We start from the raw sequence: 20364 nt of genomic DNA on the forward strand, positions 1-20364 counted from the left end.
TTGTCCGTACCTTGTGTATACCGGCCTTAACCAGCCATTGTTTTACTACAGCACAATTGCTCATTCTTGCAGTTTGGATATTTCAAACTCTTTTGGAGTGTACCCTAATTTAAAAAAATAATAATTAAAACCAATAACCAGTGTTGGCTACCTCGTCCTCCTCCACCGCTGCTTCCACCTACACCGTTATGTCCACCGCCTCCTCAAACTCCTACTCCATATGGACCTCCACCTCATAAATAATTTTACTTTTTTTTTTTTATTTGTACGTATTTTATTTTATGTCATTTCACAAATTTGTAAAATTTTCTGGTGAAATTCGCCGATTTTTGGGTGTGATATACCACTGCTCTAACTAGTAGACATGCAAGCTTGCTGATTTTTCCAAGTGCTGATTTTTATAAGTGCATTGGAGATATTCAGGAGACTAACTCAGAGCTTTTACACTGTAGCAGAACTTCAGCAGTGTTTCTGGTGGATACTCAGACACTGTGTTTCAAAACAGCAGAACTTCAGCGGTGTTTCTGGTGGATACTCAGACAATGTGTTTCAAAACAGCAGAACTTAATCAGTGTTTCTGGTGGATACTCAGACACTGTGTTTCAAAACAGGTGAGGAATTTGTTAGACAGGTTATTACTAGAGTTGAGCAGACACCTGGATATTCGGGTTCGGCCGAACTTGAAAAAAAGTTTGGGTTCGGGACCCGAACTTGACCCAAACTTGAACCCGAACCCCATTGAAGTCAATGGGGACCCGAACTTTTGGCCACTAAATTGGCTCTCAAATAGCCCTGGAAAGAGCAAAATGTGCTCAAGAGCATGGCAAATGCTCTGCAAACAAATGTGGATAGGGAAATGAAAAAAAAAAATATATAAAAGACCTTAAAAAAAAAAAAAATTAGGAATGATGTAGGAGGAAGAGGTTGAGGAGGCGGTGAATGGGTGGATGTTGCCGTGTAGGCTCACGTGGCGGTCTAGGTGAAAGCGGCGGCGAAGGAGGAATAGGTAGCCAACACAGATGTGTGTTATTTTGCATGTTTACATAGGGGTATCCCCCAAATTATTGGGAAATATAAAAAAATAAAAAAAAGGAATAAATTCACTTGAGTATAAGGATAGATGGTTGAGGCTGTTAGAACTGTCTATTTTGCACAAGGTACAGACAAGTCTTGTGGGATCCAGGCCTGGTTCATTTTAATGAATGTGAGCTTGTCCACGTTGGCTGCTAATTACACGTTCAGATAGTACACTGGCTGCAGGGCAGGCCAGCAACTCCAAGGCATACAGGGCAAGCTATGGCCATGTTGACAATTTGGAGACCCAGAAGTTGAATGGGGCAGAACCATCAGTTAGTACGTGTAGGAGTGTGCACAGGTACTGTTCCACTATGTTGTTCAAATGCTGCCTCCTGCTAAAACACTCCATATCAGCAGTTGGGGCCGGTTGTTGCGGCGAGGTGACCAAGCTTTTCCACATGTTGGCCATGCTAACCCTGCCTTCTGAGGTGCTGGCGCTGACACAGCTGCGTTGGCGACCTCTTCCTCATCCCCTGCCTTCGGCTTGTGCTTCCACTTGTCCCCTGGCGTCAGTAGGGAATGCTCTCAGGAGCGCGTCTACCAGCGTGCGCCTGTAGTCGCGCATCTTCCGATCACGCTCCAGTGAGGGAATTAAGGATGGCACATTGTCTTTGTAACGGGGATCCAGCAGGGTGGCCACCCAGCAGTTAGCACACGTTAAAATGTGGGCAACTCTGCTGTTGTTGCGCAGGCACTGCAGCATGTAGTCGCTCATGTGTGCCAGGCTGCCAAAAGGTAAGGACAAGCTGTCCTCTGTGGGAGGCGTATCGTCTGCATCCTCCGTATCCCCCCAGCCACGCACCAATGATGGGCCCGAGCTGGGTTGGGTGCCACCCCGCTGTGAACATGCTCCATGCCCATCCTCCTCTTCATCCTCCAGGAGTGGGCCCTGTCTGGCAAAATTTGTACCTGGCCTCTGCTGTTGCAAAAAACCTCCCTCTGAGCCACTTCTAAAAGACTGGCCTGAAAGTGTTAGAGATGACCCCTCTTCCTCCTCCTCGACCTGGGCCACATCCTCTTCCATCATCGCCCTAAGTGTTTTCTCAAGGAGACATAGAAGTGGTATTGTAACGCTGATAACGGCGTCATCGCCACTGGCCATGTTGGTGGAGTACTCGAAACAGCGCAACAGGGCACACAGGTCTTGCATGGAGCCCCAGTCATTGGTGGTGAAGATGTGCTGTTCCGCAGTGCAACTCACCCGTGTGTGCTGCAGCTGAAACTCCACTATGGCCTGCTGCTGCTCGCACAGTCTCTCCAGCATGTGCAAGGTGGAGTTCCACCTGGTGGGCACGTCGCATATAAGACGGTGAGCGGGAAGGCTGAAGTTACGCTGTAGAGCAGACAGCCGAGCAGTGGCAGGATGAGAACGCCGGAAGCGCGCACAGACGGCCCGCATTTTATGCAGCAGCTCTGACATGTCGGGGTAGTTGTGAATGAATTTCTGCACCACCAAATTCAGCACATGCGCCAGGCAAGTGATGTGCATCAAACCGGCTAGTCCCAAAGCTGCAACGAGGTTTCGCCCATTATCGCACACCACCAGGCCGGGCTTAAAGCTCACTGGCAGCAACTACTCATCGGTCTGTTGTTCTATACCCCGCCACAACTCCTGCGCGGTGTGGGGCCTGTCCCCCAAACACATCAGTTTCAGAACGGCCCGCTGACGTTTACCCCGGGCTGTGCTGAAGTTGGTGGTGAAGGTCTGTCGCTGACAGGATGAGGAGGTGGTAGAAGAGGAGAAGGAAGCTGAGTAGGAAGAGGAGGCAACAGGAGGCAGAGAATGAATCCCTGCGATCCTTGGCGGCAGAAGGACGTGCACCAAACAGCTCTCCGCCTGGGGCCCAGCCGCCACTACATTTACCCAGTGTGCAGTTAGGGAGATATAGCGTCCCTGGCCGTGCTTACTGGTCCACGTATCTGTGGTTAGGTGGACCTTGCCACAGATAGCGTTGCGCAGTGCACACTTGATTTTATCCGATACTTGGTTGTGCAGAGAGGGCACGACTCTCCTGGAGAAGTAGTGGCAGCTGGGAACGACATACTGTGGGACAGCAAGCGACATGAGCTGTTTGAAGCTGTCAGTCTCCACCAGCCTGAATGACAGCATTTCAAAGGCCAGTAGTTTAGAAATGCTGGCATTCAGGGCCAGGGATCGAGGGTGGCTAGGTGGGAATTTACGCTTTCTCTCAAAGGTTTGTGAGATGGAGAGCTGAACGCTTCCGTGTGACATGATGGAGATGCTTGGTGATGGAGGTGGTGTTGTTGGTGGCACATCCTCTGTTTGCTGGGCGGCAGATGCCAACGTTCCTCCAGAGGCGGAGGAAGAGGCCGAGGCAGCAGCAGAAGCGGGAGCAGGAGGGGCCTGAGTCCTTTCTTGGTTTTGAAGGTGCTTACTCCACTGTAGCCCGTGTCTCACATGTAGATGCCTGGTCATGCAGGTTGTGCTAAGGTTCAGAACGTTATTGCCTCGCTTCAGGCTCTGATGGCACAGCGTGCAAACCACTCGGGTCTTGTCGTCAGCACATTGTGTGAAGAAGTGCCATGCCAGGGAACTCCTTGAAGCTGCCTTTGGTGTGCTCTGTCCCTGGTGACGGTGGCTAGTAGCAGGCAAACTGTTTTGGCGATGGCTGCTCTGCTTTTGCACCCTGCTCCCTCTTTTACTACGCTGTTGGCTCGGTCTCACCACTGCCTCTTTCTCCGAACTCTAAAAGTCAGTAGCACGACCTTCATTCCATGTGGGGTCTAGGACCTCATCGTCCCCTGTATCATCTTCCACCCAGTCTTCCTCCCTGACCTCCTTTTCGGTCTGCACACTGCAGAAAGACGCAGCAGTTGGCACCGGTGTTTCGTCATCATCAGAGACGTGCTGAAGTGGTATTTTCATGTCCTCATCAGGAAACATAAGTGGTTGTGCGTCAGTGCATTCTATGTCTTCCACCCCTGGGAAAGGACTAGGTGGATGCCCTTGGGAAACCCTGCCAGCAGAGTCTTCAAACAGCATAAGAGACTGCTGCATGACTTGAGGCTCAGACAGGTTCCCCGATATGCACAGAGTTGATGTGACAGACTGATGGGCATGGGTTTCAGGTGCTACCTGTGCGCTTTCTGCAGAAGACTGGGTGGGAGATAATGTGAACGTGTTGGATCCACTGTTGGCCACCCAATTGACTAGCGTCTGTACTTGCTCAGGCCTTACCATCCTTAGAACAGCATTAGGCCCGACAAAATATCGCTGTAGATTCTGGTGGCTACTGGGACCTGAGGTAGTAGGTTTAGCAGGACGTGTAGCTGTGGCAGAACAGCCACGTCCTCTCCCTGCACCAGAGGCTCCACCAACACCACCACCATGACCATGACCGCGTCCCTTATTAGATGTTTGCCTCATAGTTAGCGTTCACAAAGCAAAGTAAAAAGTGGTTAAGTCTGTTAAAAATAATTAACCGCCAATAAAAACCCTGATGTAGGGTATTGCACTCGAATTATTTATTTTTTACTCTATATGGCAGCGGTATTTGTGGCCTAAATTTCACAGTAACTTATGCACGTCTAATCACAGATGTGCAGTATATCAGAGGGTTTTTTCACCGCAGTAAGCACAAAGCTGTATTTCTGGCCTAAATGTGACACTCGCTTATGCATGTCTAATCCAAGATGTGCAGTATATCAGAGGGTTTTTTAACCCCAGTAAGCAAAAATCCGTATTTGTGGCCTAAATTTCACAGTCACTTATACACGTCTAATCCCAGATGTGCAGTATAGCAGTGGGTTTTTTAGCCCCAGTAAGCAAAATGCTGTATTTCTGGCCTAAATGTGACACTCACTTATGCACCTATAATCCTAGATGTGCACTATATGAAACAGATGTTTTTTTTTTTTTTCACTCCAGTATGCCCCAATATGAGAGAGCCGTATTTCTGGCCTAAATTTCACAGTCACTTATGCAGCGATAATCCTAGATGTGCACTATATGAAAAAAAAGTTGTTTTTTTTTTAACCCCAGTGTCTCAAAGCAGTATTTCTGGACTTGCAGACATGCAGATATCCTATGCTGGTGCACTATTGTTGCATAAAATGGCTGCCGATTATGTATTGATATTGACTAACTAAAGGAAAAAAAGTTTGTTTTCAGCAGTAGTTGGCTCAGGGCAGGCTTAAAACAATTGTGCACTGCACCCACAAAACACATTTGCTGTAGATCGCTGAGTAAAGAAGCAGTTCTTCATAAGATTTCTCCCTGATCTCTCCCTCACAGCAGCTGCAGCCTATCCCTACACTAATCCGAGCAGAGTGACAGGCGGCGCTACGTGACTCTAGCTTAAATAGAGGCTGGGTCACATGCTGCTGTTGGCCAATCACAGCCATGCCAATAGTAGGCATGGCTGTGATGGCCCTTTTTGGCAAGTAGTATGACACTTGTTGATTGGCTGCTTTGCAGCCTTTCAAAAAGCGCCATAAAAATCGCCAAACACCGAACCCGAACCCAAACTTTTACGTAAATGTTCGGGTTCGGGTTCGCTCAACTCTAGTTATCACTATTATCTGATTGCAAATAAAATAGGTGATTAAGGTGATAAATTTGTTGTCGGGGGAGGAGCTTTTGTGGGAGTGTGTGTGTATATATAGCCAAATAGTTTTTGCTTGCCTAATTATAGCTTGCTGCTTTTTCCAAGTGCTGATTTTTATAAGTGCATTGGAGATATTCAGGAGATACTCAGGAGGTAATCTGGAGGTGGATACAATCTAAACAAGTACATTGTCACATGTTTAGCAATCCTTTTTTCTGAGATTTCTGAGTTTGGTTATCTAATCTAAGCAAACACCTTAAATTGCTTTTCAATGGCTTTTGTCTCAAGATAATGAAATGAGTTAAGAAATTTGAGTTCACAGCGGGAGTGATAACCATGGTACATCTGTAAGATTTGTTTGCTTATAATCTTTCCCCTCTTTAAAATGGCATACCTGATTCTGTGCAGGAATTGTTGTGCTTTTATTTCAGGTTCCACTCTTCAGAGGTTTGGATACTGTCTGATCTGTAGACAGCTTTCCATAATGCAGCAGGAAATCACATTTTTGAAATCTGAGATTTGTAAATTAACGGTTAAACAAACTCAGGCTGAGAACGTTGCAGTGCCACTGCCACAGAGGCCCCCTAGAAATCGAAGATGGGTTACTGTAGGTTCTGGTAGACTGAGAGTTGTGGATAGAAGACATGTCCCACAGTCTGTGGCTCTCCATAATTAATTTGCTGCACTTTCAGAGTGCAAGAGCAACATGGAGGATGGCTCAAGCACAGTGGGTGAGAAACAATCATCTCCCATGCCTAATATATGCAAGACTTGATATAAAAATATTAATAGTAGAAATCCGCTCTCATCAGACTTTGTGTAAGGACGGGCAAATCTCTCAACCGCAGTCAGAGTCAGACACAGGTGTTACCATTTTGAGTTCTGCTGAGCAACCGCCCCTCCCCCTGCCCAGTCTGTTTCTTTTATTTACTCACAAAAGGTGTAACAATAGAAAAGGGGCTGGCCCATCACCCGACCACTTACTTCATGTAACAAGGATGCAGGAAGTGCTGACATACAGGAAGTGATGACATAGGAAGACAAGACACCATCATTTAGAATAACATAGCCAGCTAACAAACACATGTATACTATAACCTCCCATAACATATCCTATAGCCACTGGAGTTAACTTTATCCAGCCTTGCTCAGTGATCAATGCCAGATAAAGTTACTATGATCCTCATGCATGTTTATTTACAGGACAGCGTCATTATCTCCAGCGGCTGATCAGGCGCACTAGAGACAACAAACGCATGTTCCTTTCATATATTGTTCTCTTAACAAATGCATCCACGCCAAGCCAATAAATCTGCGTCTTGCGCGGGGGCCCTAGCCGGCGCCCATACATCAGCCAACAAAACACTGCTCTGCTGAACACATCAGTCTCCCACGGCCCACAGCCCAGTGCTTAGCACATGGACCATTCGCAGATGGAGACCTCTGCGCCCAGCAGCTGTGACAGGACATACACAGGAAGATATACACTTCAATGGTTTACCCTGACACTGAGAGACATGATGACAATACACAATATATTAGAAACACATCCTAATAAAATTTCCACAACAGACTGCAGCCAAAGACAAAAAGGAAATAGTGAGGACTGATAGTAAGCAGTTGTTGGTGGGCGATTCCATCATAAGAGGTGTGAAGTTTGAGGAAAATGGTGTTGTGAGATGTCTCCCTGGTGCTACCGCTAGCAGGGATAGACGACGGATCCTTAATATTGTTAGGCAAGCAAAGCAGGAAAGGGAGTTGGATGTTATTGTCCATCTTGGGACAAATGATCTGGCTTGCAATGAGGTTTCAAAGGTGAAGGAAGCTTTTCACACACTTGTAAATGATATACGGGAGGTTGCATAAACTGTTTCATTCTCTGCAGTTTTGCATGTGCATAAGCTTCAGCATGACAGGAAGATGCGCATTAATGAATTCAACGTATGGCTTGGTGAATGGTGTCTGAACCAAGGGTTTGGCTTTGTGTCTCATGTTAGCTCTCTGAATGGAAAAGAACTGTACAAGAAAAATGGTTTGCATCTTTCTCTCAAGGAAACAAATGTCCTCAGTGAAAAGTTCCAAGTATTTGCTAAGGAGCATTTAAACTAGGAAAGGGGGGCAAAAGTCCGACTGCCCCACGGAACAATGCCAGAAGATGCCAGTAGCACAAAAATTAAGAAATGACAAGCTCAGATTCTTGTCTACAAATGCTCGCAGTTTAGGGAATGAGATCAATGAACTTGAGGCTATAATTGCATCTGAGAATATAGATTTAGTGGCTGTTACTTAGACGTGGTTAAATGGGAGTAATGACTGGGAAATAACAATACCAGGGTTCTCTCTATACAGGAAAGACAGAGAAGGCAAGAAGGGGGGGTGGCCCTGTATGCGAAATATAGCATTAAATCTAATTTGATACAAGTTAGCAAGACAAATTTAGAGTCAGTTTGGGTTACCTTGCAGCTTGATAATCATAAGGTGTAGGTGTGATATATAGACCACCTAGCCAAGTCAAAGAATTAGATCTACTAGTTGAGGAAATAGCTAAAATGACATTGAAGGGGGAAGTTATCATTATGGGAGTTCCTGGTGTAAACTGGAAAACCAAAATAGCTAGCTCTGCCAGGAGTACAGATATTCTAAATTCCCTACTGGGATTATCTCTACAGCAATTAGTTGAGGAGCCAACCCAGAAGGAGGCCATTTTAGATTTAGTAGTGGAGTCCAGGAGAAATGGGAATACTTAAAAGTGGCACTATTGAAGGCAACTGAAAATTGCATTAGGCTTGTCAGTAAAAGCAAAAAAAAAAAGGAAGAGACCACTGTGGTACTCAGCAGAAGTGGCGAAAATCATTAAAAACAAAAAACGAGGATGACAGGCAAATTTATAAGATTAGGCAGAGAGAGGCCAAACAAGTTATAAGAGCTTCTAAAACACAGGCAGAAGAGAAATTAGCTCAATCAGTGAAAAAAGGTGATAAGACATTCTTCAGATACATAGATGAAAAAAGGAAACTAAAACAAGGAAATACCAAATTAAAAACAAAAGAAGGAAGGTATATGGAAGAAGATAAAGAACTAGCTGACTGCTTCAATGAATACTTCTGTTCAGTTTTTACAAAGGAAAATGAAGGAAAAGGGCCTTAGTTAGGAAGGAAGACTAATGAATCTGTTTAAGCATGTGTCTTTACAGAGAAAGAGGTTGTAAGTCAGCTGTCTAAAATTAATACAAATAAGTCACAGGGGCCTGATGGGATACACCCAAAACTAAAATAGCTCAGCGGTGAACTAGCAAAACCATTAACAGATTTATTTAACCAATCACTGGTAACAGGAGTCGTCCCAGAAGATTGGAAATTAGCAAATGTTGTGCCCGTTCACAAGAAAGGTAGTAGGGAGGAATCGGGCAACTATAGGCCAGAAAGCCTGACATCAATAGTGGGGAAATTAATGGAAACCATACTCAAGGGGAGGATTGTGGAACATCTAAAATCTCATGGATTGAAAGATGAAATACAGCATGGGTTTACTTCAGGGAAATCATGTCAAACTAATCTTATAGATTTTTTTGATTGGGTGACTAAAATAATAGATGGCGGAGGTGAAGTAGATATCGCTTATCTAGACTTTAGTAAGGCTTTTGATACTGTCCTACATAGAAGGCTTATCAATAAATTAGAGTCTTTGTGTTTGGACTCCCATATTGTTGAATGGATTAGGCAATGGCTGAGGGACAGACAACAGAGGGTTGTAGTCAATGGAGTATATTCAGACCATGGTCTTGTTACCAGTGGGGTACCTCAGGGATCTGTTCTGGGACCCATATGGTTTAATATCTTTGTCAGCGAAATTGCAGAAGGCCTCGATGGTAAGGTGTGTCTTTTTGCTGATGACACAAAGATTTGTAACAGGGTTGATGTTCCTGGAGGGATACACCAAATGGAAAATGATTTAGGAAAACTAGAGGAATGGTCAAAAATCTGGCAACTAAAATTTAATGTTGATAAGTGCAAAATAATGCACCTGGGGCGTAAAAACCCAAGAGCAGAATATAAAATCAGTGATACAGTCCTAACCATCCACTGAGGAAGAAGTCAGAACCCATAAGACTTTGAAACGCGTCTGGTAGAAATTTGGACCCTTTAATACCACCATTTCTGCGTACGCTACAGACCATCAGGATCTGCACCTCTCTCTTATCTGCTGGCTGAGAACAGATTGCCCCGTGCCTGCTAAAGAATTCCCTGGAGCCACACTGTTCCACTCCACCTTAATTGGAGCAACCCAGGATTTGAGCACAAGGGACGCTGAAACAGCAGAGACCAGAGGAAAGCCTTTTTTGCGCTTTGGAGGTAAGGGAGTAATACAGCTCATAAAGAGGTGGGACGCCACCAGAGAGCAGGAATCCCAAATTATTCAAGTTAATCTGTGAAATTGATACAGTGTTTCTATAACGAAATATTGACTTTGTGAGCCGACCAAATATATAGTGTTGGATCGATACAACACTTGCAACTCACAGCCAATAATCGAACTGAAACTACGTTTTGCTATCTGGGAAAATTATACAAATGCATTCCAACATGTCTAATGGCGACTACTAATGCCGAATATTTGGTGACCATCCAATCGAGATTCTGGTTTGAATGACTATTATAGCTGTTAACCAGAGTATATTGTGAATTGCGGTTATTGAATTTTTGTGGTTTTCGAATATATGGTGATGGTCTGATCGACACCCAGCCTGAACGATCACCTTTATTCGATGACCTGACTACATTTACTGCTAGGCACATAGGTTCAACGAATACCCTATTCCTCAGCCTTTAACATAATAAGCAGTCTTCCGGATATATGAGTGCCATATCTTTCTTGACTATTTTTTTGCATTAACCTTTTGGTGTGTGGAGTTCACACTGAGATATTGAGCACCATCCCATCCTCATTGATTAGTAGAGCCACCCCATTCTGCCAATACATTTTCAGTCCTAACCTCAGTATCTGAGGAAAGGGAATTAGGGGTTATTATTTCAGAAGACTTAACCCCTTAAGGACACAGCCTTTTTACACCTTAGGACCAGGCCATTTTTTGCAAATCTGACCAGAGTCCCTTTAAGTGCTGATAACTTTAAAACGCTTTGACTTATCCAGGCCGTTCTGAGATTGTTTTTTCGTCACATATTGTACTTCATGACACTGGTAAAATGAAGTCAAAAAATTATTTTTTTTTGCACCAAAAAATACCTAATTTAACAAAAATTTGGAAAAATGTAGCAAATTTCAAAGTTTCAGTTTCTCTACTTCTGTAATACATAGTAATACCCCCTAAAATTGTGATGACTTTACATTCCCCATATGTCTACTTCATGTTTGAATTGTTTTGGGAATGATATTTTATTTTTCGGGGATGTTATAAGGCTTAGAAGTTTAGAAGCAAATCTTGAAATTTTTCAGAAATTTACAAAAACTAAATTTTTAGGGACCAGTTCAGGTCTGAAGTCACTTTGCGAGGCTTACATAATAGAAACCACCCAAAAATGACCCCATCTAAGAAACTACACCCCTCAAGGTATTCAAAACTGATTTTACATACGTCGTTAACCCTTTAGGTGTTGCACAAGAGTTATTGGCAAATGGGGATGAAATTTGTGAATTTCATTTTTTTGTCTAATTTTCCATTTTAACCCATTTTTTCCACTAACAAAGCAAGGGTTAACAGCCAAACAAGACTGTATCTTTATTGCCCTGACTTTGCCGTTTACAGAAACACCCAATATGTGGCCGTAAACTACTGTACGGCCACACAGCGGGGCGTAGAGTGAAAGGTGCGCTGTTTGGTTTTTGGAGGGCTGATTTTTATGGACTGGTTTATTTACACCATGTCCCATTTGAAGCCCCCTGATGCACCCCTAGAGTAGAAACTCCCTAAAAGTGACCCCATCTAAGAAACTACACCCCTCAAGGTATTCAAAACTGATTTTACATACGTCGTTAACCCTTTAGGTGTTGCACAAGAGTTATTGGCAAATGGGGATGAAATTTGTGAATTTCATTTATTTGTCTAATTTTCCATTTTAACCCATTTTTTCCACTAACAAAGCAAGGGTTAACAGCCAAGCAAGACTGTATCTTTATTGCCCTGACTCTGCCGTTTACAGAAACACCCAATATGTGGCCGTAAACTACTGTACGGCCACACAGCGGGGCGTAGAGGGAAAGGTGCGCCGTTTGGTTTTTGGAGGGCTGATTTTTATGGACTGGTTTATTTACACCATGTCTCATTTGAAGCCCCCTGATGCACCCCTAGAGTAGAAACTCCCTAAAAGTGACCCCATCTAAGAAACTACATCCCTCAAGGTATTCAAAACTGATTTTACATACGTCGTTAACCCTTTAGGTGTTGCACAAGAGTTATTGGCAAATGGGGATGAAATTTGAAAATTTCATTTTTTTGCCTTATTTTCCATTTTAACCCATTTTTTCCACTAACAAAGCAAGGGTTAACAGCCAAACAAGACTGTATCTTTATTGCCCTGACTCTGCCGTTTACAGAAACACCCAATATGTGGCCGTAAACTAATGTACGGCCACACAGCGGGGCGTAGAGTGAAAGGTGCGCCGTTTGGTTTTTGGAGGGCTGATTTTTATGGACCGGTTTATTTACACCGTGTCCTGTTTCAACCCCTCTGATGCACCCCTGGAGTAGAAACTCCCTAAAAGTGACCCCATTTTGGAAACTACGGGATAAGGTGGCATTTTTTTGGGGACTATTTTTAGGGTAAATATGATTTTTGGTTGCTCTATATTACATTTTTGTGAGGCAAGGTTACCAAAAATTTAAATTCTGAAATTTCATCTCCATTTGCCATTAACTGTTTAGGAACACCTAAAGGGTTAATAAAGTTTGTATAATCAGTTTTGAATACCTTGAGGGGTGTAGTTTCTTAGATGGGGTCAGTTTTGGGGAGTTTTTACTCTAGAGTGCATCAGGGGGGCTTCAAAAGGGACATGGTGTCAATAAAAAAAGGCCATCAAAATCGGCCTTCCAGAAACCATGTCGGTCCTTTCCTTTTGCGGCCTCCCTTTTACTGATACAGCAGTTTACGACCACAAATGTGGTTTTTCTGTAAACTGCAGTATCAGAGTAATAAATATTAAGTTTTGTTTGGTTGTTAACCCTTGTTTTGTTACCGGAAAAAACGGATTGAAATGGAAAAGTGCCAAAAATAGCGGTTTTGGCACCGTTTTTTTTTTTTTTTTTTAACCGTGTTAATCTGGGGGGTTAGGTAATGGGATATTTTTATAGAGGAGATTCTTACGGACGCGGCAATACCTAATAAGTCTACTTTTTTTTTACAATAATTTAGGTTTTTGACTATATTATCTTTTTTGATACAAATCTTTTTTTTGGGTATCTCTAAAGTCTAAGGGTCATTTTTTAAAAAATTTTTTTATCCAATTATCTCATGTGGGGGCTCATTTTTTGCGGGATGAGCGGACGGTTTTATTGGCACTATTTTGGGGGCTATATGACTTTTTTTTCGCTTGCTATTAAACTTTTTGTTATGTAAGGTGACAAAAAAATTCTTTTTTTGCACCTATTTAATTTTTATTTTTTGACCATGTTAATCTGGGGGGTTGGGTAATGGGGTATTTTTATAGAGGAGATTCTTACGGACGCGGCAATACCTAATAAGTCTACTTTTTTTACAATTATTTAGGTTTTAGACTATATTATCTTTTTTGATACAAATTATTTTTTGGGTATCTCTAAAATCTAAGGGTCATTTTTAAAAAAATTTTTTATCCAATTATCTCATGTGGGGGCTCATTTTTTGCGGGATGAGCGGACGGTTTTATTGGCACTATTTTGGGGGCTATATGACTTTTGATCGCTTGCTATTAAACTTTTTATTATGTAAGGTGACAAAAAAAAACTTTTTTTGCACCTTTTTTTTTTTTTTTTTTTCTTGACCGTGTTAATCTGGGGGGGTTGGTCATGGGGTAGTTTTATAGAGGAGATTATTACCGACGCGGCGATACCTAATATGTCTACTTTTAATAAATTATTTTAGTTTTTTTGGGTGTCTCAGGTCTGAGAACCATTTTTTTTTATCCGATGTCAGTGCTAAATTGGGATATAAATTTAGTACTCCATGGAAGTGTGATACTCCCTGAAGCAACCGTCAATGCAGAGGCCCGGATGATCAGGGCACGTGTCGCACTGAGTAGTCGTGTCCTTCCGTATCCCCCTCCTGCGACACACTCTGCACTTTTTTTGGGTTCGTCCCTTCTTTCCAGTATGGGGGACCACACCTGGAAAGTGTTGGCCAGGGACGATCCGGGTGCCTACAGTTCCCGAGGTACTCCGGCCTGCTCTTTCCCGGTCCGAAAAGATCAGGGCCTTGAGGACTGCCTCATAGAACTGGAGGAATGTCCCTGTGCTGCCAGCGCTTCGGGATAGTACAAAAGAGTTGTACATGGCAACCTGCACCAAGTAGACCGCAACTTTTTTGTACCATGCCCGGGTTTTGCGCATGGCATTATATGGCTTGAGGACTTGATCAGAGAGATCAACTCCTCCCATATACCGATTGTAGGCGACGATACAATCGGGCTTGAGGACCGTTGCCGCGGTACCTCGCACAGGGACAGGGGTGATGCCGTTACCATGAATTGTGGACAGCATAAGGACATCCCTCTTGTCCTTATACCTGACCAGCAACAGGTTTCCAGTGGTAAGGGCACGGGTCTCACCCCTGGGGATAGGTACCTGGAGGGGGTGGGCAGGGAGGCCGCGTTGATTTTTTCCGCACGGTCCCACAAGCGGACGTGGATCTGGCGGCAAGGGACTGGAACAAGGGGATACTGGTATAAAAGTTATCCACGTAAAGGTGGTAACCCTTATCCAGCAGTGGGTACATAAGGTCCCACACAAGTTTCCCGGTAACACCCAGAGTGGGGGGACATTCTGGGGGTTGAATCCGGGAATCTCGCCCCTCGTACACACGAAATTTGTAAGTGTACCCTGAGGTACTCTCACAAATTTTGTATAGCTTTACGCCATACCTCGCCCGCTTGGAGGGCACATACTGGCGGGAAATGAGTCTCCCCTTGAACGCAATGAGAGACTCATCAACCGCGACCTCCCTTCCAGGTACATAGGCCTCCATGAATTTGGCCCCAAAGTGATCGATGACCGGCCGTATCTTATACAGACGGTCATGGGCAGGATCACCTCGGGGGGGACATGCTGCATTATCGGAATAATGCAGACATTTCCGGATGGCCTCAAACCGGGAGCGTGTCATGGCTGTACTGTAAAGTGGGGCCTGGTATAGGACGTCCCCACTCCAGTACAGCCTGACACTGGGTTTTTTGACCAGGCCCATATGCAGCACGAGGCCCCAAAATGTCCTCATTTCGGCTGCACTGACCGGCGTCCAGCCACCGGGCCTGGCCAAAAAGGAGCCCGGGTGTTGAGCGACGAACTGTTGGGCGTACAGATTCGTCTGCTCCACCATCAGATTTACCAGTGGGTCACTGAAAAAATGACAAAAAAAGTCATATTCAGTGTAGCCCACTGTGGAAATCTGGATTCCTGATTGGCCTACAAAATCAGGAATCACAGGCTCGTATCGCTCTGGGCTACACCAGACAAGTTCACCGGCATGGGGCTCCGGTGGATTTAACTGGTGGGCCGGGAAACCAGTACGAGCCCCAGAGCTGCTCGTACCAGGCTGGGCCACAGGGTCCCTAACATGGCGGTCCCCTTGCTCTGCCTGGCAGCGTCTCCGCCGCCTTGGGGGCTCATCATCATCGCTAGATGATGAGGAGGATGCGGATGACAACAGGAATGTGGGGTCATCCTCATCCTCACTGGGACTCTCGGAGTCGGAGGCAAGCTGGGCGTATGCCTCCTCGGCCGAGAACGTCCGGCGGGCCATAGGGGAGTGTGTGTCTGCCTGTATATGTGCGTGTGTGTAGCTCTTTATTTTGTGTGCGTGTGTGTGGGGGCACGGGTGTTCACGAACTCACCCTAAAACTAACAGAAAAAAAATAAAATAAACTAACTAAAAAAAATGCAAAAAATGTGGGGAAAAAAAATCAAAACCGCTGATCAACCGTCCGAAGTTGATCAGCGGTGGGGTGTGCGATGCGCTAACAGTGGCCGGACACTAAGTGCCGGCCACAATCAGCGTACACAAAAAAAAAAAAAATGCACCCCAAAAAAGGTGGGGGGGGGGGGCAGGGGGAAGGGGGGGCAAGTGGCAGCACCCCTGGGGGGTCTAGGGTCACACAGCTGTGCTGTGGACCCCAGACACCCTAACTTAGGGTGATGCAATAAAAGTTAGAAAAGTTCAAGAACTAACTTTCCCTTTTTTTTCCCTGCCTAAACCAAACTTTCCCTATGCTGTCCCTATGTACCTGATGGGGGGTGCTGGGGCACAGATCGGGTCCTGGGGGCACAGATCGGGTCCTGGGGGTGCTGGCAGACACACGTGCAGGCAGCTCCTCTCTCCTCCGGCTCCGGAACACAAAAGGAGGAAGAGAGGAGCGCCTGCCTCTTTTGAATTTGCCGCCGGACCGCCCACAGACCAATCAGGAAGCGATCCTGAGTGGTGATGTCACCATCACCACTCAGGATCGCTGGATGGTGATTGGTGGGGTGAAATCACACCACCATCACCATCCTGTTCCGGGTTATCGGGTCTTCAGAGACCCGAACAACCCGGAAACGCAGAAAACCACAGGTCTGAATTGACCTGCGGTTTTCTGCGATCGCATACATGGGGGGGTCACCGGACCCCCCGGCGCATTTGCCCCAAGTGCATGCTCAATGATTTGAGCAGGCACGGGGTTCCGATCACCGCCCGCCGCGCGGCCGTGATCGAAAATACACAGGGCGTACATGTACGCCCTGTGTCCTTAAGTACCAGGGCACAAGGGCGTACCTGTACGCCCTATGTCCTTAAGAGGTTAAAGGTAGGCAGACAATATCATAGAGCAGCAGGAAATGCTAGCAGAATGCTTGGGTGTATAGGGAGAGGCATTACCAGTAGAAAGAGGGAGGTGCTCATGCCGCTCTATAGAGCACTAGTGAGACCTCATTTGGAGTATTGTGCGCAGTATTGTAGACCATATCTCCAGAAGGATATTGATACTTTGGATAGAGTTTAGAGAAGAGCTACTAAACTAGTACATGGATTGCAGGATACAACTTACCAATAAAGATTAAAGGACCTTAACATGTATAGCTTGGAAGAAAGACGAGACAGAGGGGATATGATAGAAACTTTGAAATACATAAAGGGAATCAACAAGGTAAAAGAGGAGAGAATTTTTAATAGAAGAAAAACTGCTACAAGAGGACATAGTTTTAAATTAGAGGGGCAAAGGTTTAAAAGTAATATCAGGAAGTATTACTTTACTGAGAGAGTAGTGGATGCATGGAATAGCCTTCCTTCAGAAGTGGTAGCTGCAAATACAGTGAAGGAGTTTAAGCATGCATGGGATAGGCATAAGGCCATCCTTCATATAAGATAGGGCCAAGGGTATTCATAGTATTCAGTATATTGAGCAGACTAGATGGGCCAAATGGTTTTTATCTGCCGACACATTCTATGTTTCTATGTAAAAAAAAATCACTAATTTCTCTGTTACATTTCCGGGTGAAATTCACCAATTGTTGGGTGCAATATACCACTGCTATACCTAGTAGACAGGTAAAAAAAAAAAAATAATAATTTGCCTGTTACATTTTGGGGAGAAATTCACCAATTTTTGGGTGTAATATTCCCATACTCTACCTAGTAGACATGTAAAAAAAAAAAATCAATAATTTGTCTGTTACATTTTTGGGTTAAATACACCAATTTTTGGGTGCGATATACCACTGCTCTACCTAGAAAATACACCTATAACTATTGATCTGTATTGCCAGGATGGTGTTTCTGTTCCCTACATCCCCTTTGTTAATGGTAATTTATTAACCCTCTATTTTGTAAACAATAAAGTATACTTATTTTTCATAATTGGATGTCGATGAGCTTCTGTTTTCCGTAGTCTTTTTTCTTGTACAAAGAAGCTTGTCCGGTTACACGGATTATTGGGAAGTCTGTTTATATAGCCGCACTATTTTAGTGTACATTTAATCGGCATCTGATGCCCATGGTTGTTTCTGTTTTTTTAATTCACTGCTCTACCTAGTAGACAGGTAAAAAAAAAAACACTAATTTGTCTGTTACATTTCTGGGTGAAATTCACCAATTGTTGGTGGTGATATAACACTGCTATACCTAGTAGACAGAGGATATCCCCGAGTCGGGAGTGGGTAATTGCCGCGCGCCCCCTCCTTTCCTCCAATTCTTCTATAGCTTCTCCCACATTTCCACTTTATCACAATTAAATTTCAGCGATTGATCTCCCTTGGATGTGGTCGCTCTTTCTCACGCTTCCTCTCCTGGGTGGAACACTGATTCGCCGCTAACCGTATATCAACATGGTAGGCGCAGAAAAGAACATCAGAAGTTGATAGTGCAGATATCCAATTGGATCGTGAACATCACGGGGATGTGCGACATGGTGGGGCAGTATGTTTGCACATGCCTACACAAACTTACTGATGGGCCTTCCCCCTTCAACTTCTGGGTCTCCAAATTGGGCACATGGCCTGAGCTTGCCCTTTACCCCTTGGAGGTGCTGGCCTGCCCTGCAGCCAGTGTATTGTCTGAACGTATGTTTAGCACGACTGGAGGGGGTTATCACAGGTTATATTTCCCAATGTTTTGGGGTGTACCCTAATTTAAAAAAATATAAATAAATTTAAAACCAAAAAGCAGTGTAGGCTACCTCCTCCTCCTCCTCCACCGCCGGTTCCACCTACACCGCCACATCAACCGCCTCTTCAACCTCCTACTCCATATGGACCTCGTCCTCTGAGATCAAGATTATATATTTTTAATTTTTACGTATTTTATGTTATTTTAAGTCATTTCCCTATCCACATTTGTTTGCAGAGCACTTGTCATGCTCTTTACCACATTTTGATGCCATTTGCAGCCCTCTAGCCCTTTCCATTACATTTTTACAGCCATTTTAGTGCTTAAAAGTTTGGGTCCCAATTGACTTCAATGGGGTTCAGGTTCAGGTTCGGGGGCAAGTTCGGGGCTCGAACTTTTTTGTGAAGTTCGGCCAAACCCGTCGAACCCGAACATCCAGGTGTCCGCTCATCTCTAGTCTTGCACAAAATGGGTGTTTTTTTAAACCAGAATATAACAGCAGCATTTAACGCTTGTATTGGACTGTCACGAATGCAGCAAAGGCCGTAAAGGTACTTTATGGAAAAATAAAAATATGATTTTTTCACCCACAGTGAAAGAGATGGATTTACTGATTTTATTTCACTATCAGATTTGTAGTGCAGGCCTGCAAAGGTACTTTATGGAAAAAATAAATATATGATTTTTTCACCCACAATTAAACAGATGGATTTAACAGACTTTCTTTCACTATCACAAATGCAGTGAAAAAAAAAAAAAAAAGTGTCCCCACAGAATCTAACAGATGGATTTACTTGGATTGTACTTTTCTGAAAAAAAAATGTGAATATGTCACCCCATGGGTCCTTGAACTCAGAGAGATTCCCTATATTTTTTTATCTTCCCCTGGCACATATGCAGTGCAGGTGCACTTTAAAAATGGGTATATATTGCCCACTGAACTAAAAGAACAGGATTTAATTATTGTCCCTGGCACATATGCAGTGCTGGTGCACTGAACTTGCACAAAATGTCCGCTGATGCCCACCTAACTAACAGACGGATAAAACTTATTTTTCTGTGTCAGTGGGCTCAGGGAAGGGTACAAAAAGGTTGCATTGCCCCCACAAAAAAAATTGCTGTAGATCGCAGAGTTAACAACAAGTCCTGACAACAGATTCTTTCCTATTCTCTCCCTCACAGCAGCAGCATCATATCAGTACACTAGTAAGAGCTGAGTGATGTGCGACGCTACTTTACTTGGCATGGCTGTAATGGCTTCTAAGGGCACACAAGTTAAACACTTGTTGATTGGCTGCCCTGCAGCCTTTCAAAAAGCGCCATTAAATTGCTGAACACCGAACTCGAACCTGAACTTTTACTGTAAAGTTAGGGTTCAGGTACAGGGTCCAAAAATCCTAAAGTTCGGTACGAACCCGAACATTATAGTTCAGGTTCGCTCCACCCTAGTTTTAACACCTCTCTTTCTGTCATCTCTCGGTCCAGACCACACTACAGTCTCTCTTTTTGCTTCATCCCAGCTTCTGGTGCAAACTCCTAAAACATCCGTAACTGTCTCCTGAACTTTGGTTCTACCTCTCTCTTGCTGACACACAGCACCTAGATACTCTGCTAAGTTCTGCCTGCAGGGAGAGTGCAGCTTCTCTTACATGTACATACATTTTTATTAGATATTAAAAAGTCCCCGTCCCCCCCATAACATAGGTGAGCTGATAGATACAGCATTGGCTATATTGTGATTTGTAATGCCACCTTACCCCCTCTCCTCCCAGCCTTAGTGTTGAAATTCATGGTATTGGGTGGGAAATCCAGCTCTTTGACCTTGCTATGATGAGGTTATTAATATTACAGGTGGGAACACTTCTTAATATTTACTCCTTACTGTTTATAAGGTTATACTCTTTCTTCTGGGAGTATATGTATACCTGTTGACTGAA

Source organism: Bufo bufo, chromosome 6, assembly GCF_905171765.1.
Source record: "Bufo bufo chromosome 6, aBufBuf1.1, whole genome shotgun sequence".
NCBI classification, from domain to species: Eukaryota; Metazoa; Chordata; class Amphibia; order Anura; family Bufonidae; genus Bufo; species Bufo bufo.